Genomic DNA, 9,344 nt, shown 5'->3' with positions numbered 1-9,344 from the left:
TTGAGATCTCAGATCTTTTTGCCAGTCTGATATCCTTCCCCCTTACCTATATTTTGTTTGTTTTTCCAAAGGTAGATTTCGCCAAATAAAACATAAAATGAGCAAAATACATGCACAAAATTTTTAGAAGGAATGACTTTCAAAATACCATTTTCTGGATGAAACAATAACTTTTAATCTGTATCTAAGTGTCTAAATTGCTGAATGGTTTACAAACTCGGTCAGAAAGACAAATGAAATAGCAAGACCAAAGTTGTTGCAGATCCACGGTGGATGAGCAGCCTTTATGTGGCTTATCAGCTGGGTTTACTCAAGATTATGTCAATCACTTTAATAGCATTGGCTGAACGTGCACGGCAGGGAAAGCAAGGAAGTCGCTTTTCACTACTGCTGTTATCCCAGCGACTGGTAGCAGCTCTTTCCCTGAATATCACCTAAGGCTTTAGACTTGAAGAGTGGGTTTTAGCTAGGTATGAGCTCTGTGAAAGAGGAAAATAGATAAAAGAAGCAAAGGGGAAAGATAAGGAGTGGGGGACAGAAACTATAGAAAAGAGATCATGAATTAGGAAATGAATAGATTAGTGAGTTGAGAGAGATGCAAAGCGCAATCAATCTTTTCCTTAGATATTATAAATTGTCCTCAAATGGAGTTTTCCTTCATTTTATATAGGTTCTAATGCTTCTCTCTAGTTTTGGTTTATACATTGCCATCAAATTGGTTTTATGGATCTCTTTAATGATTTCTGATCAATACGACCTATTGATAATTGGTAATTGACGTATGATGGCTGAGGTTAAATCCATATGATTGTTTTAAGTGTCCATAAAATTCTCTTTGCGTGCAAAGGCTTAAATTAGAGATGATTTCTTATCCCGCAGTTTGGCTTTTTTTCAGGTGATCAGATTCCCAGGTCTTTGCAACATAGCTGTGAGGGCATTAAAAAAACAAAGTTTCTGTTGGAGGACTAGGATAAAGGCAATCTGCCCCAAAGGGGTTTGTTTGTTAATTGCTTTGGTCTACTTTACAAGGTCAAATCCATTCTCCTAATGACGAATCTCATCTGTTCTGGCAGAGAAAGAAATGTTTTCTTTCACTTCTACGTGTGGCAAGAGCTCATTCATCTCAGTAAGTTCTGAAGAGAAATCTAGCTACATCAGAGAGAGGAGTATTCAAAGGGCAACTGATGGCCAGGAAGATATATGGAATTCACTTTCCTGAGACAGACATTCAAATGGTAACAAGTGATAGAAAACAGCTCTATATTTCAGCGTGATGTGTGTTCGCTCCTGATGGTTAAACCCCCTGTGAGCCATCTGCATTTAATGGGTTAGAACTACTTTGTAGCTGCAGCTTTTCCTTCCACTGCTCTCTTATTTATTTGAGAGGAGACCGAACTCCACTCTTTAAAAGTTAAGCATGTAAGAAACCCTGCCAAGAGAATCAGAAAGAAAAGGCAAATTTATAGCCTACTGTTGTTTTAAGCATTTAGTAGTATAAATAAGAAGTGTAGATAAATGTGTACAAGGAGACGCATAAGTGACCCTCTGTTTATCTCAGTTACATTATTTGACTAAATTCCAGAGCAGAATTAACCCAATTAGTTTATATAATGGCTAATGCTGTCCTTCAGCTGAGCTATTAGGGATGTGCATGACTGATGCTAGGTGGGGGATGGTGTTATTTTACTTATAAGTCAAGCCGTGGGGACTGTGATTTGTATCCAGTATGCAGATAAAAATCAAAATCCAGTGTGGAAATTACTGTACCTCAAAGCAATGTACACTGTTGGTGTTTTTAGTGCAATTAAATCAAACTTCTGGTTAAAACGCCAACAATGATAATGGCTTTCTATAAGTACTGCTGTCTTACTCGAGACTTGTCACATTTTACTCACATCTCATTATTTTTCTCTGACTTACAAAAGTCGGCAGCCATAAGCACTCAATAAATATTTGCTGAATTGAATTGAACTCTGAGAACTGAGAGGTGAGGTGGCACTGATCATCAGTGACACATCTGGGATCAGAATCTTGATTCTCTTCTGCTAAATTGTTAGTGATCTCAGCCAAAGCCAATCGAAATATTACAGAATTTGAAATCTAAGGAAGTTGCTCATAGTTACAAAAAGTTAATCTGAGTCACATAACTACAAAAGCCTGGCAAATTCTCTCTTGCCACGTATTTTCACTCGTAATACTTAAACTAATTTAAGGGTTCACCTTCTGACTAACATCTAGCTATATAGCTCTCTTCCTAGGTCATTAAAATTTTCTTCTAAGGTGTTTCTCAGAATAATTTTTTTCCTGCTTTTTTTCCCCTTTGAACCAGAAAACGTATCTACAAGGGGAGCCGTCCTAGGGCTTTAAAAACATCGATCAATTTCACAGCTGGGAAAAGAGGGATCAAGATAAGAGAGCAATTCCTCCATTAAACCTCTGTTTATAGAATTTAGGCAAGAGTTTTGTATAAAGTGAGACAAACTTTGACCATACTGAGGCAGACAAAGAGTTAAATTAAAGACACAAAAGCAACACCCAGCTGCCGCTTCTTTTCCTTTTCCCTTTCATGGAGTGGGGAGTATTTTTCCTGTAGTGACCTCAGAATCTTCTGTCTTTTTCTTGGTCAGAGATCAAGGGGTATACCAGGGTGAAACCTTCTTCTTACTGAACTTTTCTATCAACTTCTTGCAGATGTGTATTTTGAAGGTGTACTTAACGATTTTTCCCCATTTTTTCTGTTATATATTTATAGAGAAAGCTTATTAAAATATGTATGCTATATTTTCATGAGAGGCAAATTTCAGCAAATGTCATCCATCCAACTAAACTGAATATCCCCTGAACACAAGGGCCATGGCTTCCATTTATTCACAACCTCCATTTTGTAATATTAAGAGTTCGGCACCCATTCATTGTATTACTTGAGAATAGAGACTTGTAAAACCTTATTCAATAAAACAAATTATTTTTCTGGTGAATCTGAGAACTTTGGTTCAATTAACAATATAATACTAATAAAATAAGGAAAATAAATATTTAAAATTAGAGAAGAAATTGTGGTATGATGTGAACAAAAAATTGCAAATATTTTAACTAGCATGAAGATAGCTTTTTAAAACTGATTTGGGTTTTCTTTCAGAGAAAAAGAAGTAAAATGATATCTTATTGTAAGTTCCTATTCACCTTTTTTAAGATTTCATTTTTTTATTTTTTAAAAAAGACTTTATTTATTTGAGAGAGAGAGAGAGCACAGATGGAGAGTGAGAGGGAGAAGTAGACTCCCCACTGAGCAGAGAGCCCAATGTAGGGCTGGATCCCAGGACCCTGGGATCATGATCTGAGCCAAAGACAGATGCTTAACTGACTGAGCCACCTAGACACCCCGAAGATTTTATTTTTTAAGTAATTCCTACACCCAATGTGGGACTCAAACTCACAACCCGAGATCAAGAGTTCCATGCTCTACTGATAGAGCCAGCCAGGTGCCCTGCCCCATTCATCTTTCAGTGTCTGACTGAAAACACCTCTTCTCTGCAGCTTTCCATGACTTATAAAGTGTTGAATTAATTGCTCACTTACTTGTTTTCCAATAGTATTTTGCAGGAGCCATGTCCCTATCATATTACAGTTCTTTAAGGTACCTGTTCACCTCCCCCACCAGCATGTTAGTTTCTCTAAGGTCTTGGCACAAAGGGAGTTCGCAATAATTTTGTTTGTTAATTGAATAAAACTGAATTTAAAGATTAAAAAAATGAGGGAAGAAAAAAATTAACATTGACTCAATAGGAGGAAAAATTGGAGTCTGTAAAAAAAAGTATATCATTTAAGCACCTCACAGTCTACAATAAATTATTTTTAAATGCATATTTTAATTCTTTTTTCTTCATAGCTTTAAGGAAATCTGTAGGATAAGAAGGCAGGAGAGGCTTTGGATTTAGAAATTTCTTATATTCTCTCACTATAAATTACCTCAACCGTGAAATGCAGATGATAATAAGGCCCATTGTCACAAAATTGTGAAAGTCAAAGGAGAAAATAAATGTGAAAGTGCCTTGTTAACTTAAAGCTTTATATAAGTTTTTCACTTACCAATGAGAAAACTAAGGCTCAGAGGAATTGAATGACCAGCCTAAAGCTTTAAAGCTAAAAAGTGGTAGAACTAGGAATCCTAAGGCCATACTCCTTCCGTAATACTACCCAAACACTTCTCTATTTCTTCAGAAGCCTAGTTCCAACCTGTCTGGGTGGCTCAGTTGGTTAAGCATCAGACTCTTGATTTCAGCTCAGGGTATGATCTCAGGGTCCACCTTGGGCTCTGCACTCAGTGGGAAGTCTGATAAAGACTCTCTCCCTCTGCTCGCTCCCCCTGCTCATGTGGTCTCTCCTCTCTCTGTCTCTCTTTCTCTAAAATATAAATCTTAAAAAAAAAAAAAAAAAAAAAAAGCCTCGTTCCTATCTAGTGCATCCTGGCTTCTCAGTGATCCTCATTAAAATTCTTCATCCATTCATTCAACAATGAATGCTATGGGGCTGCCTGCTTTAAAAAGCCCCATTCTCTGGGGTGCCTGGTGGCTCAGTCGTTAAGCGTCTGCCTTCAGCTCAGGTCATGATCTCAGGGTCCTGGGATCGAGCCCCACGTCGGGCTCCCTGCTCAGTGGGGGAGTATGCTTCTCTCTCTCCCTGCCATTCTGCCTGCATGTGCGTGCTGTCTCTCTCTCTCTTTCTCTCTGTCAAATAAATAAATAAAATCTTAAAAATAAATGAATAAATAAATAAAGAGCCCCATTCCCTTTCAATCCTACCCTCTGCTAGTAAGAGATAATATGGTGAATTATTATGTACCTGATTCTACTCCTTCCATAATCTATGACCATCCTCTGGGGTGAAAAAATTATTGGATATGGGGAAGTGATGCTGACACATAAAGAGGGTTTTTTAGGGCGCCTGGGTGGCTCAGTCGTTAAGCGTCTGCCTTCGGCTCAGGTTATGATCCCAGGGTACTGGGATCGAGCCTGCATCAGGCTCCCTGCTCAGCGGGAAGCCTGCTTCTCCCTCTCCCACCCCCCCCCCCCCCGCTTGTGTTCTTGCTCTCGCTGTGTCTCTCTCTGTCAAATAAATAAATAAAATCTTAAAAAAAAAAAAAAGAGGGTTTTTTAGTCCCTTTTGCTCCTTGGACCCCTCTGGCAGTTTAGTGGTCTTGTGAACCCCTTCTTAGATAAGGTATTTTAGTAAATAAAATGTATAGGCTTAAGAAGGAAACCAATTAAATCAAAACACAGGTGTCCGAATACTTACAGAATTAATTTGTAATATTTGTGCATCTTTACTGATAGATTAAATAACAAGGCCTGGCAACAGAGCTAAAAGTTACCTTAAAGAAAACTGTCCTAATCAAGTGATAAACTCGAATTATAATTATTTCAAGATATCTATATTAACTCTAATGTAATATGCAAATATCTGTTCCTTTTATTGGTGACAAAATCACAGTTCTGCTAATGCTACTGAGATTTGTTGTCCATAGTCATAAATAAAAGAAAATGCCAAGTTTCTTTTAGGGGTTAGTGAAACTAAGGGTCTAACTATTTTCCCATCTCAGTGTATGTGGATCCTCTCTGCCTTCTAAACAGAGATACACCCTCCCCTACCTGCACTCCCACCTAAGTTATGAATCTGCTCTAGTGATTTGGGGAGAGTTTAAGCATTTGATTCTTTTCATGTCTGCCAATTGAACAGCATAAATAGCCTGTAGGGGGCTCCTTTTGCCTTCTACTTAAAACTTGTCATGTTTAAAGAAAAAAGAAAAAAGAAAAAACTTGTCATGCTTTGACAATGCTGGTGATTATTCTGAATTATTCTCTTAAGTCTTTAGAGTGTATGTTAAGGTAAATAAGTAAGAGAAAATATTACAAGGGTACATTGTGTGAAGATGCATGAAAAACTTCAGTAAGTACTGCCTCTAAAGTCAGACATGCTATAAAATAATGTCATGCACATGAAATACTCACATGAAGTCATTTATTTGCTCCTGGAACTTAAAGAATGCATAGTGCTATACAATTCTAAGGCTAGGAAGGAAAGAAAAGGCTTCTTTCAATTCTCTCCTATTTTATGCAGTAAAACTGAAGAATTGGCTAGCCCTTGTCTTGAAGACTTGTTCACAATTTTTGCAATATATTTCTAGGATAAACAATGGCAATATGTTCAAATATGTTCATTTACAAAGGAGAGTTATTAAAACAAACAAAAAATCCTGTTTGAGCATTTTCTATACCCTGGAAAACCAATATCACATTTAATCTGATTTTGAGGATTCCTGCCATAAATGAGGACTCTACTGCCAGGCATTTCACTTCTGATTTTGTTTTCATTTGGATCATTAGCGACATTGCTGCCTGGCTTGTATAAAATATATATATATAATGAGACTTAGACACTAAGAACAAAAATACTATTTAATATAGTGTTTTATTAAATAGAGTCCCTTACAAAAAGCCATATTTTCTTCAATGCAAAATATGAATAGCTATAAGGAAATAATGTCTGCTGAAACTTTAGATGCCTAGTTTCTTAAAGTAGAGATGGTTGAAAGTTAGCATTTATGTTTTAAATAATAAGCATATATCTTTACATTTCAATAAGAGAAAAAAGAAGTGAGCCCAACTAGGATTTTAAAAATAAGATCATTTCTAGATTTCTCCTAAAATATTTGACAGCAAATAAAAAAATGACTAATAATTAAAAATTATATCTAACAATTACTCATCATTTATAATTCTCTTTGAATTAAATATTGAAAAACAAAGGCCAGGGTTACTGGTAAGTTTAGAAAATTATTTAAATTTTTCAAAGAACTTATGCAAACACTGTAGTCGATCTTTCCACTTCTTTTTTAGCCAAGGCATTGTTTAGCTGCTGATAGACTAAAACTACAGCATTATATAGAAAACAACATTATATAAAATATAGGGAAGTGATAAAAGAATTGCAGATGGAGGTCAAATAAGCAGCTAGTATTTGAGACAAAAAAGCAAAGATACTGAAACAGTAACCTAACGTCTTTGTAAGAACCCTGTTAAGTGCATCGATATGTCCCTTCCTCCCTTCCTTGGAGGTAAAAAAAAAAAAAAAAAAAAATCAACAGCCTATTGAAACAATGAAGCTAATACACTCCAGTAATTTATATACTCAATTTCATGAGTTTCCTCAAGGTTATATAGGTTAAGTAACTCTGTTATTCTTTGGAGATACATTGTCAAGACTGAGGGCAAAGATTAGAGCGGCTTTCTTTTTCTGATTTCATGAGAAGTTATTTAAGAAGAAAATAATCACTATTTAATATTCTCAAGGAAATTGTATCTTTTCAAAAATCCACAAGCCATTTTCTGAAATTTCATTTTATGTTTATGAATGAAACTGCAAACCTTACCTAATTCTCCAATAAATTTATCTCCTATCATGAGGACCAAATTTTAACCAAATTGCTCAGGAGAAAAGAGTACAAGAATCACCCCTTAAACCATCTGTGCAAGTAAAACGTGTGGAAGGGGCCAATAGGGGATGAGAATGGCCTGGACACAATTGTCCAAGTGGCTCAACCACTTCAGGGACCAAAACTCCTAGGAATCAATACTGTTAATAACTTGAGCCCAAATAAAAGGAAATTAAAACACTCCTTAGTTTTTCATCTCTTAAGTGTACAAGTTCAACATTTTTATTTTTATTTTAAATATTTTATTAATTAATTTATTATTTATTTATTTATCTGAGAGAGAAAAAGAGAGCAGGGGGAGGAGCAGAGGGAGAGAGATAATCAGACTCCATGCTGAGCGCAAAGCCCAACTCAGGGCTCCATCCCACAACCCTGAGATCATGACCTGAGCTGAAATCAAAAGTCGGACGCTTAACCAACTGAGCCACCCCAGGCACAGCTAAGTTCAACATTTTTGTGAGGGATCTGAATTCTGGTATATGAAACTAAGTTTAACATAAGTTTAGAAATTGCAAGAGAAAATTCAGGAAATGCATTCTATGTACCTTTGTATTAGCTTTATCTTTCCTATTGCACCAAAAGTTCATTTTATTATATCTTAATAATTTAAATATGTAATAACACCCATCCAATGAAAAAGAAAGGTCAGAATGTTCACACACAAAAAAAACTGCATTCAATTCTTAATGGCCATCATAAAATGCGAAGCATGGCTGAGGATGTAAACTTTATGGATGCATCTGTCCATGAAGACTGTGAACTCATCGAGAACAATGAGTTCTTTTATTATCCCCAAAGGTGCTTCACACATTGTAGATGTTAAAAGAAAAAAAAAATGTGCCGATTGAATTAATTTATAAAAAACATTGCAGATGTAGAACCTCAATTAAAAAGATGTTAAAATTTTTAAAAAATGAGTTACAGAGTCTCCAACTAATTATTAGAATATAATGAGAAAAAAAAGAATATAATGAGAAAAAAAACTTATAGTAGGAAAACTAAGGGATGATGTGAAATGCACACTTGATTCAAAAATGAGTTTTGTCCCTCATTTTAAAAACATAATGTATTAGCCAAGGGACATTAAAATTTCAATTAAGAAAGCAGAAGAAAATAAACATGAACACTACTAACTTGGGAACTTTTAAAAAGAAAGTCTTACATTTTCTAAGTTTTAGTTTGCAACTTCTTATGGACCAGACACAGGAATATATTAAAAGAAGTCATTCTCTTTTAAAACATGAAGGATATTTAACAGCTGCCTAAACAATCCTTTAACAAGAGCTCCTGCATGTATGCATAATTCTCAGGGCCAAAGTTGAACAAGTTTGTCCTGGGAAGAAAACTAAAAGGAGAGAACTCAAAAGTAATAAAGAACAGAGTTATTATGAAGTCAAGGGATGTTTGTTTAGGACATCACTCATCTCCATCATCTGCTTGATTTTAAGGTTTTATTACAAGAGACGTCTAACTGCTGTAAATATTTTTCCTACTAGGAAGAGACACTGGATTTAAGTATTTTTTCTGAAATTTAATTTTTTAAATTCATTTATTCCTGTCCTTTAGCCTATAGGGCTTCTAAGCATATCCCTAAAAGCTGTAGGAACCACAAGGAAGATTCTAAGGGAGTACAAAGAGCAGACCTTGCTCTGATCCAAACCATGGGAGCCATCTTCATTTCAATTAATTTACTTTGCCTTTATGAATTAAGAGTCTTTTAAGGAGGTTGACATTTCACTCATCTGAAAAAGCTTGGAATGTGACAGGGGAAAGGGAGGAGAAGTAAATCAAAGGGGTTAGCAATTTTCCAGATGCAATGTATTTTTCTTTTCTTTTCCACCAGAAATTTTAG

Source organism: Halichoerus grypus, chromosome 6 (assembly GCF_964656455.1).
Source record: "Halichoerus grypus chromosome 6, mHalGry1.hap1.1, whole genome shotgun sequence".
Taxonomy (NCBI): Eukaryota; Metazoa; Chordata; class Mammalia; order Carnivora; family Phocidae; genus Halichoerus; species Halichoerus grypus.
This window is presented reverse-complemented; position numbering follows the sequence as displayed.